The 18,083-nt window shown below is 52.4% G+C and overlaps 1 long non-coding RNA gene across 1 annotated transcript in view; it reads left to right on the forward strand.

Moving 5' to 3' along the window:
- Positions 1 to 18,083, forward strand: part of LOC140689772 (uncharacterized) — a 96,170-nt gene that overhangs the window by 3,378 nt on the left and 74,709 nt on the right. The gene's annotated exons all lie outside the window — the stretch shown is intronic.

Consider the following 18,083-nt stretch of genomic DNA (forward strand, 5'->3'; position numbering starts at 1 on the left):
CTGTTTGAATAAACTCTGTTCTGAACATAGCTTGGGCCTCTGCACGGACTCCCTGGGCCAGGCCTGGCCCTGCCAGCCTTCTCTGCTGAGGCTGGAGACCTGGGGTCCCCAGGATGACCGAGTCAGGGTCCTGGCCTGGCCCCCAGCTGCTCCCCAGGGAAGCCTGGTAAGCTCTTAGAGCTTCAGAGTCTCCATCTATAACTTAGGGGTAGTAATACCTTTCTCGTGGTATGTTTGGGAGGATGAAATAAGAGGATTATGGAAAGTACCCAGCACAGTGCCAGGCATGTGGCCACTATTTTTCCTTTCTTCTGGTGAAAGAAGGGAGGGGTTCATCTCCAAGGGTGTTCCCCCCAGTTTTCTCTGTTTCTTTTATATTTCTATCCTTCCTTGCACCTAGCCCAGGGCAAACCCCGGGGGTTCCCTCCTCTCCACTCCCTCCCTCTGCCTTCTTCTCCCTTCCAGTTTGTGTCTCCTGAAGTTGCTGACAAGGCCCCCTCAGCTCTGTGAGCCCAAAGGAGCCTGCCTGGTTCCTCCTCTCCACGCTGGAGGTCTCCTGGCATCCTTTGGCTGGAACCTGTAGGGGGGGGCCCGAGGGAGACCTGGGCAGGCTGCAAAGGGTGCAGAGCTGAGGTCAACTGAGGGCTTCGAGTCACTGGGCTAGGCTGGGCATGAGTTGTCTAGAGGTGAGGGGGTGGCAGGCAGCTCCTCTCTAGGCCCTGTCCCTATGGGCTGGGTTCACACCCACAGTTTTAAGACCTAGCCATGTGGTTGAGGCTTGTTGCCAGTCCCTGGCACTAGGAACCTTGGAAAGATTCTTGGAAGGCCACGGGCATAGGGCTGAAAGAGCTTGTAAGTAGTGTGTGACTTTATTAAGAACCTGCTGTGTACTCAACTCTGGGATGGACTGCTCTGTCTCTGGGCTTCCCAAGAGGCAGCCGGTGTCCTGTGACCCCTGATAGAACTCCAGGCTCTGGAAAATCCACGGGGGAGTGAGGAGACATCAGACTTGACTAGCAGCGGGCTTGGGGAGCAGAGAAAGGACAGAAGCAGAGGGATGCCTTACCACATTGCAGAGGAAAGGACCAGGAGGCCCACTGTGGGTTGGGGGGAAAGGATGAGGCAGGCTCTGGGTGCCCCTGCCCTCTGTCCCCCACATGGGGCAGGGCTGGGTCTCCCCCACCAACCATGATCACTGGCTGTTAAGCCAAGGCCCCTGCACCTGGGTGGGCAGCGCAGGACAGGCCATTGATGGGAGTTATGCTGAACAGGGGATGGAAGCCCCAGCCTGGCCAGTGCTGGACTGTGCGGGCCCAGCTGCTGCCTCTGGAAAGTGGGCTGGAGGAAGTGCTGAGTGAGGAGGCCTGGCGAGCTGGCACAGAATGTGCTGACTCTGCAGGGAGAGGACCACCGAGTGACCACTGCCAGCTGGGCCCTGCGCCCACCCCTCCCCCGCAGTCACATCTGGCGCAATGGTGGGGGAGACAGGGGGGCTTCAGTCCCTAGAGCCAAGGCAGCCGTGGAGGGGCCCACGGAGGGGGCTGGGGCCCTTTGGTTTGGAAGTGCCTCTCTTCAGGGCTGGAACTCTGGAGAAGCCCGGAAGTGGGGGAGGTGAGGTCAGAGCCTTTTTGAGGGACAAATCGAGTGGAGAGAGGGAAGGAACCCACCCTTCTCTGGGGCCCAAGGGAATTTGGTGGCTCTGGTCACCCTCCCAGCTCTCTGGGGCCCCTCCCCTGTGCCTCCCTGGGGAACTGGAAATACCAGCGCTGATATAACAGTCTGGGCTTTAAGGCAAAGCTCTGTGAGGCAGGAAGCCTCTTGGATCCCCTCGGCCACCAGCCCAGCCAGTTTCTCCCCTTCCTGACAGTCCCCCCCTCCGGAGAGGCCAGGCAGGCGTGGCTCTGCGGCCTGCTGAATGGTAACATTCCCTGTTCCCCGTACCGCCCCCCAGCCCCCGCCTTCCCAGGGTCCGGAGCTGGCAGAGGCAGGGAGGATCGTTACTACAGGAATGAGGAGAGGGGATCGCATCCCAGGGACCTTCCTCGGTGGAGGGATTTTGTTGAAGTTGTTGGCTGGGGCTTGCTGGGTGGGAGAGCCCCTTACATCAAGGTTGTGGGAGGCTCTCAGCCAGCATGTGGCAGGGAGAAGGAGGTAACAGAGTCCCTGCCCAGAGGAGAGAGCTGGTCAAAGCCAAGCAGGATGCCAGTCCTTTGGGCTGCAGCCCCGCAAACCCAGGACAGCTGGCAGGGAGACTGAGGCAGGAACCCTGAGGTTCTAATAGCAGCCTGGCGGAGCTGAGGGGAGGCTCTTTTCTCTCTCTGTCTCTCTGCTTTTGTTGTTCTGCCTCTGTTATCTTTAACTGTCATTTGGGTCTCTCTATATTTTTGTGTTTTCAATACCCTCATTGTCTCATTCATTCATTCATTCATTTTCTCTGTCTCCCTCCATTTCTGTGGCTTGCAGTCTCCACTCTCTGTTTCTGATCTTGCACATCCCTCTTACTCACTCCATCTTATCTGTGTCTCCCAATTATTCCTTCGTTTGTCCACTCATTCAGCCAGCATATTCCCTGGGTGCCTGCTGAATGCAGGCCCTGTGCTGGCTGTGGGGTCCCCAAAGAACTTGCGGTCTAGTGGGGGTGACACAAATAAACAGGCAAGAACATAGTGACTAGTCCCGAGTAGAGGTGAATCATTGTGCTAAGTCTGCATGATCTTTGAGTCACTCAAATATTTGTTGAATAAATGAATGAATGGTGAAATTCTTGGACTATTTTCTGTTGCAACATTCGTCTGCTTAGTATTGATTTGCAGGGTGCACTATATTTAGCATCTTTTCACATGTCCTGTTACATTTAGTGCCAGTGATCTTTAAAGTTGTCATTTGCATCAATATTTTAATACTTCCCTGATGTACCTAAGTGCTTCATTTTAAGCTGTCATATATTGACTTTTCCTTTATGATCTCAGACTCCATTGTTGTACGACCTTTGCCTTCACCAAGAATATATGTTTTCAATTAAATTTCCTGCCAAGATTTTATAATTTCATTCATATTTTTATTTAACTCTTTATTTTATCTTCATAAGTGTTGAGGGGTAAGAATATAACTTTAAAACAAGCCACTCTCCCAACATGAATCATAAATGAATCCATAAATGAATTGTTAGTGATCTGAAAGGCCCTTTTATCGTATACTTCATGTTTTTCTATTTGACTGGGCTTTCAATTCTGTTCCATTGTCTTATCAGGTCATTTTTACACTGATATTGCCCTGTGTTAATAATTGTGACTTTTAAATAAGGGTCATTAACTAAGAGTACAAGTCCTATTTATTTGTTTAAAAATTCTTCTTTCTTCTTGTCATTTGGATGAACTCTAGATTTTTTTTTTTTTTGGCCAAGTTAAACAGAAACAAAACAAAATATCCCTCTGGGAATTGGAATTGGATTAAATTGTTAGATTAATGTAGTGATAATTAACTTCTTTGCAACATGGAGTCTTTCCATTCAGGAATATGGTGTATCTTTCTATTATTAAGGTTTTTTTAACTGTTGTTCTTCAGTGAAGTTTGATAGGTGAGTATGTGTTTGATGCTTCTTTTCATGAAACATGACAATGGCATCAATGTCTGAAATGTTTCTCAGTGGTCCTTGCTAGTCATGCCCTTGTAGAGTCTCTGTCCTTTGTGTGTGGGCGGGACCTAGTGACTCACTTCTGATGAACAGAATGTGGCAAAAAGTGATGGGGTGTTACTTCAGAGACTAGGTTGTGGGAGACTGTGACTTCTGTCTTGCTGGAACTCTCTTTCTGTCACTTGCCTGCTCTAACGAAAGCAGCTGCCAAGTTGTGAGCTGCCTTATGGGAAGCCCGTGTGGCAAGGAGCTAAGGCCCTCAGTCCAACAACCATGTGAGTGAGCTTACCTGTTTGAACCTTCAGATGAGACCTCAACCTTGGCTAACTACTTAAGTGTTAGCTTTGTGAGAGATCCTGAGACAAGGAACTCAGCTAAGCCACACCCAGATTCCTGACCCACAGCAACTGTGAGATAGTAAATGTTGCTATTTTAAGCCACTAAGCTTTGGGGGTAATTTGTTCTGCAGCAATGGATAACTAATGCAGCATCTTTATTTATTTTTGCATAGTATTTTCTAACAAGTTATCAGGAAGTAGAGAAGATACTAACTTTTTTGTAGTTATTTTATAGCTGGCCACTTTATTAAACCCTTCGGGTAATTTTGTGGTTTTTTCCCCCTAGTGTTTCTAAGAAGACAATCACATTTGCAAATACTTATAATTTGTTCTCCTCTTGTTATGTTTTTCTAATTGCATTAACTAGAATCTTTAGAATAATGTTGGATAACAAGACAGTAGAAACTTTTGTCTTGTTCCCACATTTAATGAAAATGCTTCTTGCATTTCACTATTTTATTGTTAACTGTGGGTTTGAAAGCTAATATTTTTATCATGTGAAATAAGTATACTTCAATCTCTAGTTCACTGGAGCTTTTTAAAAGAAAATCAACAATGGATGTTGAAATTTACCAAACATCTTTTCAGTGTGTAAAATGATCTTCTCCATTGACCTTTTGCTGTGGTCAGTCAGTTTCCTGCAGTTTTGACATAGCATCGTCCATGCATTCTAGGAATGTTTGCTCACAGTGACTTCTTTTAATGGTTCTAGGAACTTTCACTATAAGCATCTTTGCCACAAATGTTTACATCACATAGCTAATTGGCTGTAAGGCAATTTCACCATAAAAGATAAAATAATGAAAAATAAAAGAGGGGCATTAAACAGGATAGAAACATGAAACATGAAAAATGAATAACAAAATTAAAAAGACTTTGTTACAAAATACAGGATACTTGAATACACCTAAAGTGTGTGCAGGTTCGTGGCGATCCCCTCACATCACTGACTTTTATTTTGTGGGCTGTACCCGTGTGCTTGTCTTCCAAGTCTGTCATTCACAGTATTTTGTACTTTTGCTTGTTGATTCGTCTCCTCCATCGGCATCGCACTTTTTCTTTCTTGCTAAAATGTCTTCCTTCATTAGGAGAGGTATCCGTTTCCAAATCCTAGGATGCGCAGTTGTACCTGAGCTCTGTGTTGAGCTGTGAAAGCTTCTATACTGTCCTTTGTTCTTGGCACGATGTCACAGGTCCACTGATAGTCGTTCCAGATTCTGTGGGAAAAGTGGGCTCAACTCAAGGCCCTTGAGGCCTCCTTCTCTTCCAGTGGAGTGTGTTTCAGAATAAGAAACCAACTCTTGAGACACATCGTTGTCATCTGTCAGTTCTGTGAAGCCATCTACAAGGTTGCTAACCGGAAGAAGTGCTAACACATTTCAGCCAGCGGAAACTAAACTGTCAGACCAAAAACTGTCAATCAGTTATTTTATCTTTCTCAGCAAAATTGACTTATGGTCAGTTAGTTATACAGCAAAATGTTTGTGGCAAAAAACATGCTTTCAGCAAAGGTTTCTGTGACAGAGATGGTTCCAGCGAAAGCACTGGATGCATTCTTTTAATAAGTTGTTGGACTTCAGTCTGGTTAAATTTTTATTAGGTCCTTACATCTATATAAAGGAGGCTAGTGTATGACTCATCCATTCATTCTGTTTTCCTGTGTGCCACTTGTCAGGTTTTAGTATTAGGGTTGTTACGGCTTTACAAAAAGAGTTGAGAAGTGCGTGAATCAGGGTCCTGGCAAGAAACTTTTCCCCAAGATGGTTTAAATAAAGAGACTTTAATGAAGGGACTCCGTACAGAAGTGTGGACAAGGTGAAGGGAACAAACAAGGGATGGCGAGGCCCCTAGGGACTAGCGTTAATGGGGAGGTGTCCCCATCCCCAGGGCTGCCGGGACGAGGGAGGAACCCAGGGAGAGCTGGCACCTTGGAGAACAGGTCCAGGCAAGAGCCAAGGTTGGGGACACTGCTGCCGCCCAGGAGGGCACTAAAACAGGGAGAGAGCAGGAGGAATACAGCAACCCTTACCACCTCCCACCCTCCAGTCTCCTGCCCCACCTCCTGTGATCAGAGCCCAGCCAGAAGCTGGAGGGTCAGGAGCCCCAGGGATGAATGCAGTTTGTGGAGGTCAGCCCCCTGGGGCCTGGGACGGGGGGGTGGGGAAGGATGTGGTTTCTGCTGTGGTTTCTATCTCGTGATGGGACTCAGGCGGATACATGCATAATTGTGTGTCTAACAGGTTTTAAATATTCACTTCCATGTCTTTATACAACAGCTCATCCCTACTGATTGTTTGTTTGCTGTGATTTTGCTTGTTTTGATTGGCTGCTGCTTGCTAAGAGTGCATCCCTGAGCATCTTCCTCCCACGGAAGGTAGACCCACACGTGGCATGTATCCTGAGTGGGGTGTGCAGGAAGCCTCTTTCTGTTGTCTTCCTGCATGAGTGCACCTTGCAGGCTGCTGGGATTTCAGGTCACAACTGTGAGCTCTCAAGTCTGCAGAAGAGCAGTTCCCAAAGTGCGCCCGCAGAGCGCGTCTCACCACGCAGCCCGTGGAGGAGGGTCTCGTCCTTAAGTAAACTCGGAAGCCCGTGCTTGCGTGTATCGCTGATCTCACAAGATGCACGGAGAATTGAAAAGCCCTGAGAAAGCCTCAGTCTAGGATCTTGTCTCGTTTGACTTCACTCTGCATTTCGTAGGTTGGTTTTACGACAGAAGCTTTCTTCTCCAGCATACGTACTTCCCAACGTTCCATGGAATTGCCCTTCCAAACATACATTTTTCAGAAATGTTGTAGGTGTTTCCCCATTTCCCCCTCTGCATGGGCGCTTACGGGTTACTTCTTCATCCTTACGATGGCCAAAACCCTGCATGGCATTTCTAAGTTTTTTCATTATTAATTTGACTTGGATAAAAAGGAACCTTTTAAATGTACAGGCTCAGGCTTCCCATCAGCTCGGGGCTACCACCCTCTCTCTTTATTTTTTTAATTCTTGCTTTTGTTCCATTTGTTTGGTTTCTTCTTTGGGCCTCGATGTCCAGTATGGTCTCTCCCTTTGCTTTTATCCCCTGGGGCTTTTCCTCCGCCTTCTCAGAGGACTTCTCGTGTCTGTCTCCACATTTACAGATTTCCTTTTCTGTAGTTTCAATTCCATTCTTTACCGTTGTGATGCAATTTTAAACACCCCTGCTGCCTCTTTAGTGTCGTTACAGCCTTCCGTCCCTCCTCCTATATGGTTTGCTTTTGATTTCTACCTGCCTCTCCGCCAACAAGCTTCTCATTTCATTCTTTCCGTCTTGTTTTTCCGACTCCCCTTTCTTAGAGTTCGCATTTCAATTAAATGAGCTGAGTACAAAGCAGATGTGTCTGAAAGTCATTTATGTGTCTGTGATAAATACGTTTCAAAGGAATTGTTTTCCTCTGCCCTTTTAGGGCCTCGGTTTCTCTCCTTCCTGATACAGAATCTTTTGAAAGCCTCTGTGTGTTTGCAGGCATATTTGTGTGCATGGGGGGGAAGTTTGCTTTTTGCTCCTCCTTAAAAAATTGAGTGTTTTGTGAAATCTTATTATTTCCCCCCAAACAAGAGGGGAAGAAATGGATTCTCTTTAGCTCACCAACTACCTGGATGTTTTTCCAACTGTCCTGTCATATTTTAGGCTGAAGGACTGGTTAATGCAAACTCATGTCACAGTTGGCTGTGAACACAAAGTGCCTGTGACATACGTGCCCCACTCAGCTCCAGAGTTGACCTGTGGGTCTTGCTGGCTGTAGGGTGTGTGTGTGCGCGCGTGCCCTGTTCTTTCTCCATTCAAGCAGAGCCTTCCAAGGGCTGTAACCAGCTCAGGGATCTAGCTGAGGGGAAGGAGTGGGAGTCGGTGGGGGCAGGCCCTGTGGGGACCCTTGCCTCTGCACCAGGGCCAGCTGTGTGCTGGGCAGCTCCTCTAGGTACTTGATGTAGCCGTGACAGGACTGTCGCCCACCCCGTGGTATCAGGGCGGAACTGATTCAGGGAGGAGATCCCCCCAATTACCTGCTCGGCCTGGCAACAACACGCACCCCAAGGCCTCCCTGTCAGCTCCTTCCGAACGCTGTTGACCCACTGCAGTGAAAGAGCTGCCAGGTGATGTGCTCTTTGCAAGCCCACTTCCCGCCCCTGCCCTCCAAGTTCAGAGGCAGTTGGCAAATGCTGCCAGGATCTCATCTACTTATCTCTCATGAGGGAACTTTTGCTTTCTCAGAAACTGGAGTTGTGAACCCGTCCTTGGGGTCTCCCTTGCGTCTGAGTCCTGCATCTTTTCCGCAGGTCCCCAGCATCCTGGCACAGGAACCTGCCTCCCCTGGCTTCCAGGCCAACTCAGGCTTTCTCTTCTTTTTTTTTTTTTTTTAAGTGAAAGCAATTCACATATATATTTATTTACTTGGGCTTCCCTTCCTTTTATATTCTTTTGATCAGTTCAGCTGGGCTCTTGGGGGGAGGCGAGCCCTGCACCAGCATAACAGGGTGCTGTGTGGGACTTGTCCTCCTGTTCTGGACGCAGCTAAGACCCCAGACTGAGTACAGAGGACACCGGGGCCCCTGTGTCCCTACATTCAGAGTTGCCAGTGAGTGACCAGGATCTCACAGCATCTCCCTTCTGGGAGGGCTTGCGGGGGGGCTGGACTGGCTCTTCCTGATCAGCACCACAGCTGCCCACAGGGACTGGAAGGGGAGCCGGGGTGGGGAGTCCTTTGCCGTATGGGGAGTGCAGTGCATGTGGCCGAGGCGACTCTCTCCCCTCCTGAGGGGAGGAGGAGGGTGCTTTTGCTCCCTAAAGACACAGGGAACCTCTTGCAAGGCAAGAGGAGCATGGCACCCCCAGGTGGGGCCTTCTTGCCCTGTGGACTCTGTGGCACAGCTCTGGGCTGCCTGAGTAGGGGAAGGGGAAATAAGAGCCAGATGGCGGGGTCGGGGGAGAGAGCACTGTGGGAGGTGGCTGGGCTCAAGCTGACAAGCTGGTGCCTCGCCCAGGAGGGCCTCGCTCTAAGGCTTCAAGGAATGCACAGGCCCTGGGGTGGGCGGGGTGGGGGTCAGGGAGTCAACTTTTAAGCAGAGGGTGGGTCGGAGTAGCCAGAGAGGCTGTGGCAGTCCAGTCAGGAGACAACAGGCAGGTGGGATTTGCCTCCACACCCCTCTCCTGGCCCCCCAGTTCCCAAGACCCCCCAGAGGGGAAGACAGATCCAGAGCCAGGTTCCCCTCCCTCAGGGCCACATAGCAGGGTCGCAGCTCTGCCAGAGCAGGGGTGGGGGTGACTGGAGGAGGGGAGCAGGAACGAGTCTTGATTGCTGAAACTAGGCTGTTCTAATGGATGGAAGTGGTCAGGGAGCTGGGTGGTGCAGCCCGGCTGTCACTAGGAGCCCTGCACCCACGGGAGAGGGGGCTTCGGCAGGACGGAGCTGGGAGGGCGGCTAGCTGTTAGGAAACAATTTCATGTTCATACTCCAACAAATTGAGACTCTGTAATAATAAACATGTTATACTTGAAAAGCTCTTTCTTAAAAGCAAAAGGGGAAAAAGCAGCTTTGGAAACTTTCAGGGGTAGGGAATGTATGAAAGTATGGGATGGGAGCGTCTGTGAGTGAAGATGGAGAGGGGCACCTTCAGCAGGGGACCAAGCGGGTCGAGGAGCACGTCCCTGGCTTTTTGCTTGCAAGTGACAGAAGCCCAACTCGTGCTGGCTTAAGCGGAAGTGGGGACTCATTGGAGGGATTCCAGCACATCTGAGTCCAAGTGAGAGTTCAATGGCTAAGCCAGAGGAGGGGTGGAGACGCAGGTGCACGAGTGACACCTGGAAGCAGCCTCTCCCAGCCCTCGTTTTTACTTCCTGCTGCAGGTCAGCCCTGTTCTTTCCTCTCCCTGTACACTGGTTTTGTCCAGAAGACAGAAAATATGGCCACTGACAGCTTCCAAGTGTTGTAATGTGGAGGTTCTGCCACGAGAGGGCACTGACTCTCAGGGGCTTCAAGTCTGAAAATACCAGAGGAGGGGCCTCCCTGGCCAGGTCGGGCCTGGACGGTCAGCCCGGCCGGGGAGGGCAGCTCTGCAGAGGAGCAGGGAAGGCGCAGCCCAGGAAGAAGAGGATGGGTGCTGTCAGGTAGCAGCAGCTGGTGTTCCTGGCAGGAATCTGACTGTCTGACACTGTGGCCACCCACCGTCCCCACCCACCGGGTTGCCACGCTGGCTGCGGAGGTTCTGATGACACTGTGCCCCTCACCGCTCGGGAAGCCCACGGCAAGGGAAATGAGCACAGAGATCACAGTAGCTGGTATGTGTCGTGCACTTACTATGTGCCAGGCCCCGGGCTGTGCTCTATGTGAATTTTCATTGAATCCTCGCAGCAGCTGTATTGTTTCCATCCATTCTAAGGATGAGGATGTGGAGAGGTTAGGAACCCAAGGTCACACAGCTAGTGAGGGCTGGTACTGGCCCTCTGTCCAGGTCTTTCTGGCTCCCAGTCCACGTTCCCTTTTTTTTTTTTTTTTTTTTTTTTTTTACCATCCAGCTCTCCTGCCTCTAAGAGAGAAGATCTGGGCTTTGGTGTTTCCAGAGAAAGTGGAAGAGTCTTCCTGGTCTGGGGTAAAGCCTGTCGTGTGGACTTTCAGGCATCATAGCCAGGGCCTGAGAAACCCCTGGGGCCTGGCTGTGTCACTGTGAAGTCCGCGGGAGGTCGTGATGCACATCTGAAGGGGTGACTGCTGTGAGCAGCTACTGCGGTTGGTGGAGGCGCTGCATAGCTGACCCTCCATTCTGGCGGCTTTGAGAGTAGAAGGGGCCCAGGCTCCACTCTTCGCTTCTCCCTCTGTCCCCCATCTTCCTTCTCTCCTCCCTTCTGGTTTTCCCTCTTCCAGCACTGGAGGGAGGAGAGTTCCCCTCCGTACCGGGCTGGCTGCTCAGGCTCTAGCTAGATCGGATGTGGGCTGCAGGCAGTGCCACCGTCAGCAGAGGGCGCCAAAGCCTCTTCACAACCCAGCGCCCAGGACCAGAGAGCAGAGAGGCAGAGGGGTGGGGGATTCTGCGTGTTCCTCTCCTGGTCCTCTTACTCAGTCAGCCCGTCCTCTGTGCGCTGCACCCTGAGCCAGCAGGTGTGCACATGCCGCCCCGTGAGTCTTTGTGTGTGTGTGTGTGTGTGTGTGTGGGCATAAGGACAGATACTCTGTCTATAACAAGCCAGATTTTACAGACCTCAGTAGCACTTTTTCTGGGCAGGCATTATAATTCTAGTTTCTGTCCTCCTTTGGGACAGGCCAAGAATGACTGCGTGGAGGGAGGGTGATGAACTGTTACCCAGGTCTCTGTCTGTGCCAGGTCTTGGCTCTTGGCTTAGAAGCTTTGCACTTGTGATCTTGGTTGACCATGCCAACAGTCATGCAAGCCAGGCAATATTAGTCCCATTATAAAATGAAGATGAGGTGGCTCAGGGAGGTTAAGTAACTTGCCTGAGGTCAAACAGCTTGGAAGTGGTGAAGATAAGATTTGAACCCTCATCTCTCTGAGTCCAAAGTCCATGCTGATTTCACACCTTCTAAAGGCTGCTCTCTCAAACTTGTGTTTTTCTTACATACAGAGCTCCCCGACCCCTTCAAAAATTGGTTTGAGAGCAGCCAGTGAAGTTCCAGGAGCAGCAGCTGGCTCCTGGTTGGAATGGCTGAGTAATGAATGTTGATGACAGTGATGGTTTCTGGGATTCAAGGAATAAGGGACTATATTTAGCTGTTTGCTGTGGGCTAGTTAGCTAATAGGGAGTGAGGACCCAGACTGGCTGGGAGGAGAGAGAGAGAGTGAGAGAGAATGAGGTGCCCAACTGCCTGGCCTGGCTCCTCGCGCGTGAGTCAGGTCCTTGTGGCCAGCTCTGCCTGGAACGATATCTGGTCAGCATCTCTTTATGAAGGGGAGTCCTGACTATATCAGGGCTGGTGGGACAGAGAACAGGGCTTGCAAAGGAGAATCTTCCAGGCCTTTCAGAATGCCTTCTCCGTATACACGAGCCATTCCAGCTTGGGGGTGATGGGGTCCATAGACCAGCATTTGGCACAGCTCAGATTCACAGAGCCGTGTCTCGGCACTGCAGCCACCTCCTGGACGGGCTGGGCTTAGGCCTGTGCCCTTGAGTAAGTGGCCTGAGCTGGCCCTCCTCCTGGGCCAGGACGTCCCTCTCCTTCCTCGCAAAGAGAAGCCGAGGCACATGCTCTGGGTGTGCATTGGGCTTGGTTCTCCCAAACAGCCTGCTTCCCAGAGGAACAGAGAGGTGAGTTCCTGCCTTCTCCTCACACGCCTGTGGTTCTGTGCCAGCCTGTCCCCCTTCTCCTCCCACTTTGTCCGCCCTCCTCACGTAACCAGTTGGGCTGGACCCTCATCCTTATCTTTAAACGGCCCCCCACCCCCATTTCACTCACTTAAGGAGCAAGGTGGAGTTTACTGACAGTTTGGGTGGAAAGACCTGGAAGAGGGTCTTACACACCAGTGCAACACTTGAGATGCTCTTTTGACATTTCTCTCCACGCTTCTCCCCACGTAGGTTGCGCTCTCAAATCTGCCTACCCAGATCCTTCAAGGCAGGCAGCGCAAAGGGCCACCAGGCCCCAGGGCTTAGCTGCTCAGAGAGGCGTGGACAGTCATAAATAAGAGTGCAAGCTTTCAGTGCAGAAGCAGCCCAGTGGCCTTTCGGGGACCCTGAGCCTGAGCGGCCGAGGCTGCAGCCCAGGAGACCTGCTTGCGCACCCCCACCCCCGCCACCCGGCAGGTGGCACATTGCTGGCTGCTTTCCTTGCTGGGCCTGGGTTTCTTTGTCGGAGTCTTCTTCCCTCCAGACCGCGCTGCCTTGAGGGGAGGCACAAGGACCCTGGGGACAGGCGCCGGCACGTCCAGGTGGACACCATGTGTCCACAATGGATTCTGCGCTGCCGCTGAAGGAGGCTCACAGCCAGGACCTGGAACAAATGCTGGAAATCCACAGGCGTGCTCAGAGTTCAGTACACCTGGAAGCCTTAGATGGCTGGGGATGGGGGCAGGTGAGGAAGAAAAAGAAGGCCTGGTCTGCGGCAGTTGCCAGCTTCCTTGGCATAAACACTACCCCCATGACCAATTACAAGCTCCCAGCATGATGCGCAGAATTGGGAAGAGATGTGCAAATTTGGTTTTTTGAGCTAGCACCAGCTGACACCACCTGGCAAGGGGAAGGGCATGAATCTGGGACCCTAACCTCAAGGATGTGCTGGCTTCAGTGGGGGAGAGCCACTGAGCAAACCCCGAAATCGGCACGTCCTTTCCACAGGTAGATTTAACAAGGGAGCAGAAAAAACTCAAGGGTGTGTTTATGAGGGAATTTCTTTCAGAAACAGTCAAATCACTTAGCAATTTAATTGCCTAAATACCTTTTACCTAATTTAAAAATCTCTCGTTCTGTGAGTAATTGGGCAATGCATTATTGAATTACTGAGGGATTTAGTGCCTAAATTGAAGAAGCAATCAAATATTTGCGTCTTTGAATCAAGGAGCTGATTGACACCTGAGGAGGTACCCACCGCGATGGCCGGTCTGGGGCGCGGGGACCCGGCCTCTCTCCCGAGCAGGTGGCCCCGTGCACCAGGAGCAGGCACCTCCTGGGCCCTCACTCCCCAGTTCTCAGCTCTGTCACTGGATCCTTCAGTTTCTGCCCTTGGCTCACTCCATTTCTGTCTTTCATCCTCTCCGTTTCCGCCTCTGTCTCCGTTTGCCTTCCTACCCTGTCCTCTTCCCTTCCTCTGTGATGTCTGTCTGTATTTGCTTTCTCTCTCTGTGTCTTTCTGTCTTTCTCGTCCCTCCTTGCTTCTTCTTTGTGGTCTCTTTGTTTCTCATGGAGTCTTTCACACACACACACATAGACACACACACACACACACACACACACCCCTTGGCCTTGACTTCCAGCCCCAGGCCCTCCCTTCTCTGGTTTCCCAGCTGCACGCTGGTCCCTGGCTCCTACCCGCATTCGTCTTGATGTCCCACAGCCTGCTTTACCTTCCTCCCTCAAGTTGACTCTGCCCTTAAGGGAAGATCAGAACCAGAGCTTGTTCTAGGAACCCACAAACACACTTGGGATCTCATTACACCTGGGAGCCATAGGTTGCCGGGGTGAGGACGGGGCAAAGGCAGTGGTGACTAAAGAAAACGAAGCCCTTGCTTCGCGGCATTTCCAGCGTCCATGGTGTAGATGCTCTCACCTGGCTGATCCAGGCTCCCAGCATGTCACTGAATGCGCAAGTGGGAAGAGATGCACGTTTGGTTCTTTCGAACCAATGCAAGCTGATTTGAGCATACTAGCAGGCAAGGGGAAAGGGATTCCTTCCTGCCTGCAGGGCCTGGGGGCTACTAAGCACAGAGCAGCCCACGGCAGCCTCCCCAGGGCAAGGTCTCGCTGGGCCTGATGGGGCTGGACTCTGGGCCAACGCCCCACTCCTTCCCGGCTGCTTCTTCCTTGGAGCTGCCTTCACAGCCTGCTCACCTTAGGGAGGGGCATGGAGCCTGAGGACCGACCTCCACAGTTGCCAAGGAAGGCTTCCAAGATGGGATGCCTGGGTTGAGCATAAGGCAGGGGTTCCGGGGAGGGAGGAAGGGCATTCCTGACAGAGGGCAGGAGCTGGAGCGCGCATGGGGGTGGAATCAGAGGGAATAAGAAAAGGAGAAGGGCCCGTGCACATAGCCTAGGACAGGGGCGCGCACCAGCGGAGGCGTCAGGGAGGAGACAGCTGTTCTGCGCGGGCCGGGCAGCCACGCCTAGAAAGATGAGGGACGTACAGAGTTAGCAAAAAGAGTGGGCAGGCATTCCTGGACCTCAAAGGCTTCCTAGCCTGCTTACCCCTTCCTGGTAACTGGGTATCACACGCCCTCGAGACTCGGGACCCACTGCCTCCAGAAGCAGTCCTGTCACAGGCAGACCCCTGCCCCCGTCCTCTGATGGGTCAGACTCCCTTGCGGGAATGGGTCACAAAGGACGCTTGGAAGCAGATGAGTGTCACACTGAGCCTCCACCATAAAGGAAGAAGGCTGCGTCGGTCCCTTGGTGTCACAGGCAGCCCCCCAAAGATACCCACGTACTAATCCCCAGACCTGTGAGTGTCACCCTACGTGGCAGCCGGGGCTTTGCAGATGTGATTAAGTGAGGGCTTTTGAGATGGAGGGATTATCCTGGATTATCAAGTGGGCCCCAAATGTAATCCCAAAGGTCCTTATGAGAGGAGGGAAGAGGTCAAGGGAGGAAGTAGGAAGTATGACAATGGAAGCGGAGGTTGGAGTGATGAGAGGACGGGGCCACCAGCCGGGGAATTCGGGCAGCCTCCAGAAGCTAGAGAAGAAGGAAATGAATTCTCCCCTGGAGCCTCTGGGAGAAACCAGCCCTGCAAACACCTTGACTTCAGTCCAGCGAGACTGGCTCCAGACTTCCGGCCTCCGGAGCGGGAAGGGAGTGAACGGCTGCCATCCTAAGCCACCGAGTGTGTGGTGCTGTGTTGCAGCAGCCCGAGCAAGTGAACGCAAACGGGAAGCAGGCTTGGTGGTAACGGTGTGCGTGCTCAGATGTGAGTGGGGCATGTCCTCGCCTGTAGGGAGTGAAGGAAGCAGAGGGGGCAGACCAGGCAGCCGAAGGGCTATGGGGTCACCGATGATTCCAGATGGCCCTGCAGAGCGGCCCTGGATGAGCCGAGAGAGCCCTATGACCCTCGCTGAGCAGTTCCTCGTGGGGGCTGCCCTGGGCAGGGGATGTGGCCCTGGAGGGACGGTGAGCCCACAGCAGGCCACGCTCTCCCTGGTCCTGAAGGGTTCCTACAGCGGTGGAGGGCGCATCTCTCTGTCTTCTTCCTTAGGTCTGCGGGCCTGGTGCGTGGACAGCTTTCTAACACCGGGACTTCCCCATCTACTCAGGAGCTCCATGGTGTGTCTGCATCTCTCCCTGAGAGAGAAATGGGTTTCTGTAACTGTCAGTAGGTGCTTGACATGCGCTGCCGGCTTCAATCCAAGGAGGAGCGCTAACTACCACCTGCGTTTTATGGATGAGCAGACGGGTACTCAGCCAGGTGAAGCGAGCACCTAAGGTCAGGGTCAGGGTGCTCCCTAGGTCTGCCTCGTGCATCTTCACTGCCCCGTGGCTTTGTCTCTCACCATCCACCATTTCCTTAGTAGCTGTGTCATCTTAAACAGGTCACTTAACCCCTTTTGGCCTCAGTCTTTTGGAAAATGAATTCTAGCCTCTGGTGTGCCTTCCTCCCAGGGATGTTTCCACTTGGGTCCCAGGAGACAAGGTGTCGCAGGGTCCGTGCCTGGGCCGTCCCCCTGCTGCTCTCACTCCCTGGGCCCAGCAAGTGTGCCCCCACCCCCACGCCTCCCCCTCAGCCGGTCCCCTGGTACCTCTGGGCCCCTGAGCAAAGGGGAAAGGTCTCATCTCTAGCTGCTCGTGGTTTTCAAGATTGACTTACCACCTGTGTAGTTGGCCTTAAAGCTAGGAATCCTGCAGGACCGCTGTAAATGGTCATGTGGTTTATGTGCTGGGGCCTGGCCAAGGAGGAGTTGGGGGTTGAAATCCAGCCCATGCAGGGCACCTCTCACCTGGCCCAAAGGCACCATCTACCAAGGGGCTACGTCTGCCCAGAGCGGGCAGCCTTTTGAAAGTCTTACAAAAGCCACGCATAAGCTGGCAGTGGGCTGGGGATGTGCTGGCTTTGCCGGAGCCCAGGGCTTGCGGCTCAGCCCTCAGACTCTGGAATCCAGAGTAGAGAAGGGGAGAGAGACACAAACCCCACCCAACTCACAGTTGCAGTCCCAGAAGCCACTGGAATCCCTCCGTGGGAGCTGCCCAGACCTCCCAGACACACGCAGAGGGAGCCCAGGGGCTCCTGGGTTGTCCACCTCGAAGCCTGCAGCCCACTTCTCTCTGCAGACCTCTGCACGGAGGCCCCCACCCCAGGCTGAGCTCCCTGGAGCACCAACCACAGAAGGTCCCAGTCCACATTTTTAACTGCCCTGGAGAGGTCACTTCCTTACTCACCTCTCCCTTCCCAGGCCCTTCTCCATGGGCTCCAGATTAACATGCCTCAAACCCAGACTTCCTTGCATTCCTTCCCTGGCTCAGAAACTTCCACGGTCCCACTGTATCCAGACTGGCATTCAGCACACATAAAATACACACACACACACAAACACACACACACACACACACACACACACACACACACACGCACCCTCCAAGGTCAACAGCTGCTCCTTTCTCTTCCCTGGTTTCCCTTTGGCTGTCATCTCCTGTCCCCAGATCCCACCTTCAGACCTTTGCCTCCTGGACCTCTTCCCTCACCCACTCTTTCACTTTCTAGACGGTAACTTCCCCTACGGGCTGCACAAAGCTCAGACGGGGCTGTGGGCCAGGCAAGAAGCTCGGTGCCTCGAGTGCCCTGAGGACTGGGTTGGAAGCAGGTGCTCAGTGGGGCCTCACCAGATGGCAGCTTCCTCTGCAATAGGGGCTCCCCGGGCAGGACTTGAGGGCCCACTGAGCTGTGAGCAGATTCCAGGTCCCCCAGAGGCTCCCAGGGCCCCCCACCTGGGAGGACCAAAGATGGAAAACTTGCAGCTCATGGGACCTCCTGGCACCCGTTGCTGCTGCAGGGTCCCCGGGAGGCCACCAGCCTGTGAGCCGGTCTGTCAGCACAGCCTTACTGAGCCTGGGCACCAGGAGGTGACATGTGTGAGTGACTGTCTGAACACACATTGCCCTACACAGGGGCCACTCACTAGCCACGTGTGGCTGCTGAGCACTTGAAGTGTGGCTCGTCCCAATTGCGATAAGTTGAAGTGTGTTATAATAACAGATAGTAATATTATGGTCATGTTGGGTTAGATAAATATTTTCATCTGTTTTTTACTTTTTGAATGTGGCTATTGAAATCTTAAAAAATGCGTTTGTGGGTCACATGATATTTCTGTTGGACATTGCTCGTCTTGGGTGTAGAAATCATAGGAGAAGTCCTCGGATGGTCGTTCACACCGTGAAACAGGTAATGTTTAGATCTGGGTTAGGGAAAACAGAGGCGGCTCCGACACATGGACCCCTG

Source organism: Vicugna pacos, chromosome 27 (genome assembly GCF_048564905.1).
Source record: "Vicugna pacos chromosome 27, VicPac4, whole genome shotgun sequence".
Taxonomy (NCBI): Eukaryota; Metazoa; Chordata; class Mammalia; order Artiodactyla; family Camelidae; genus Vicugna; species Vicugna pacos.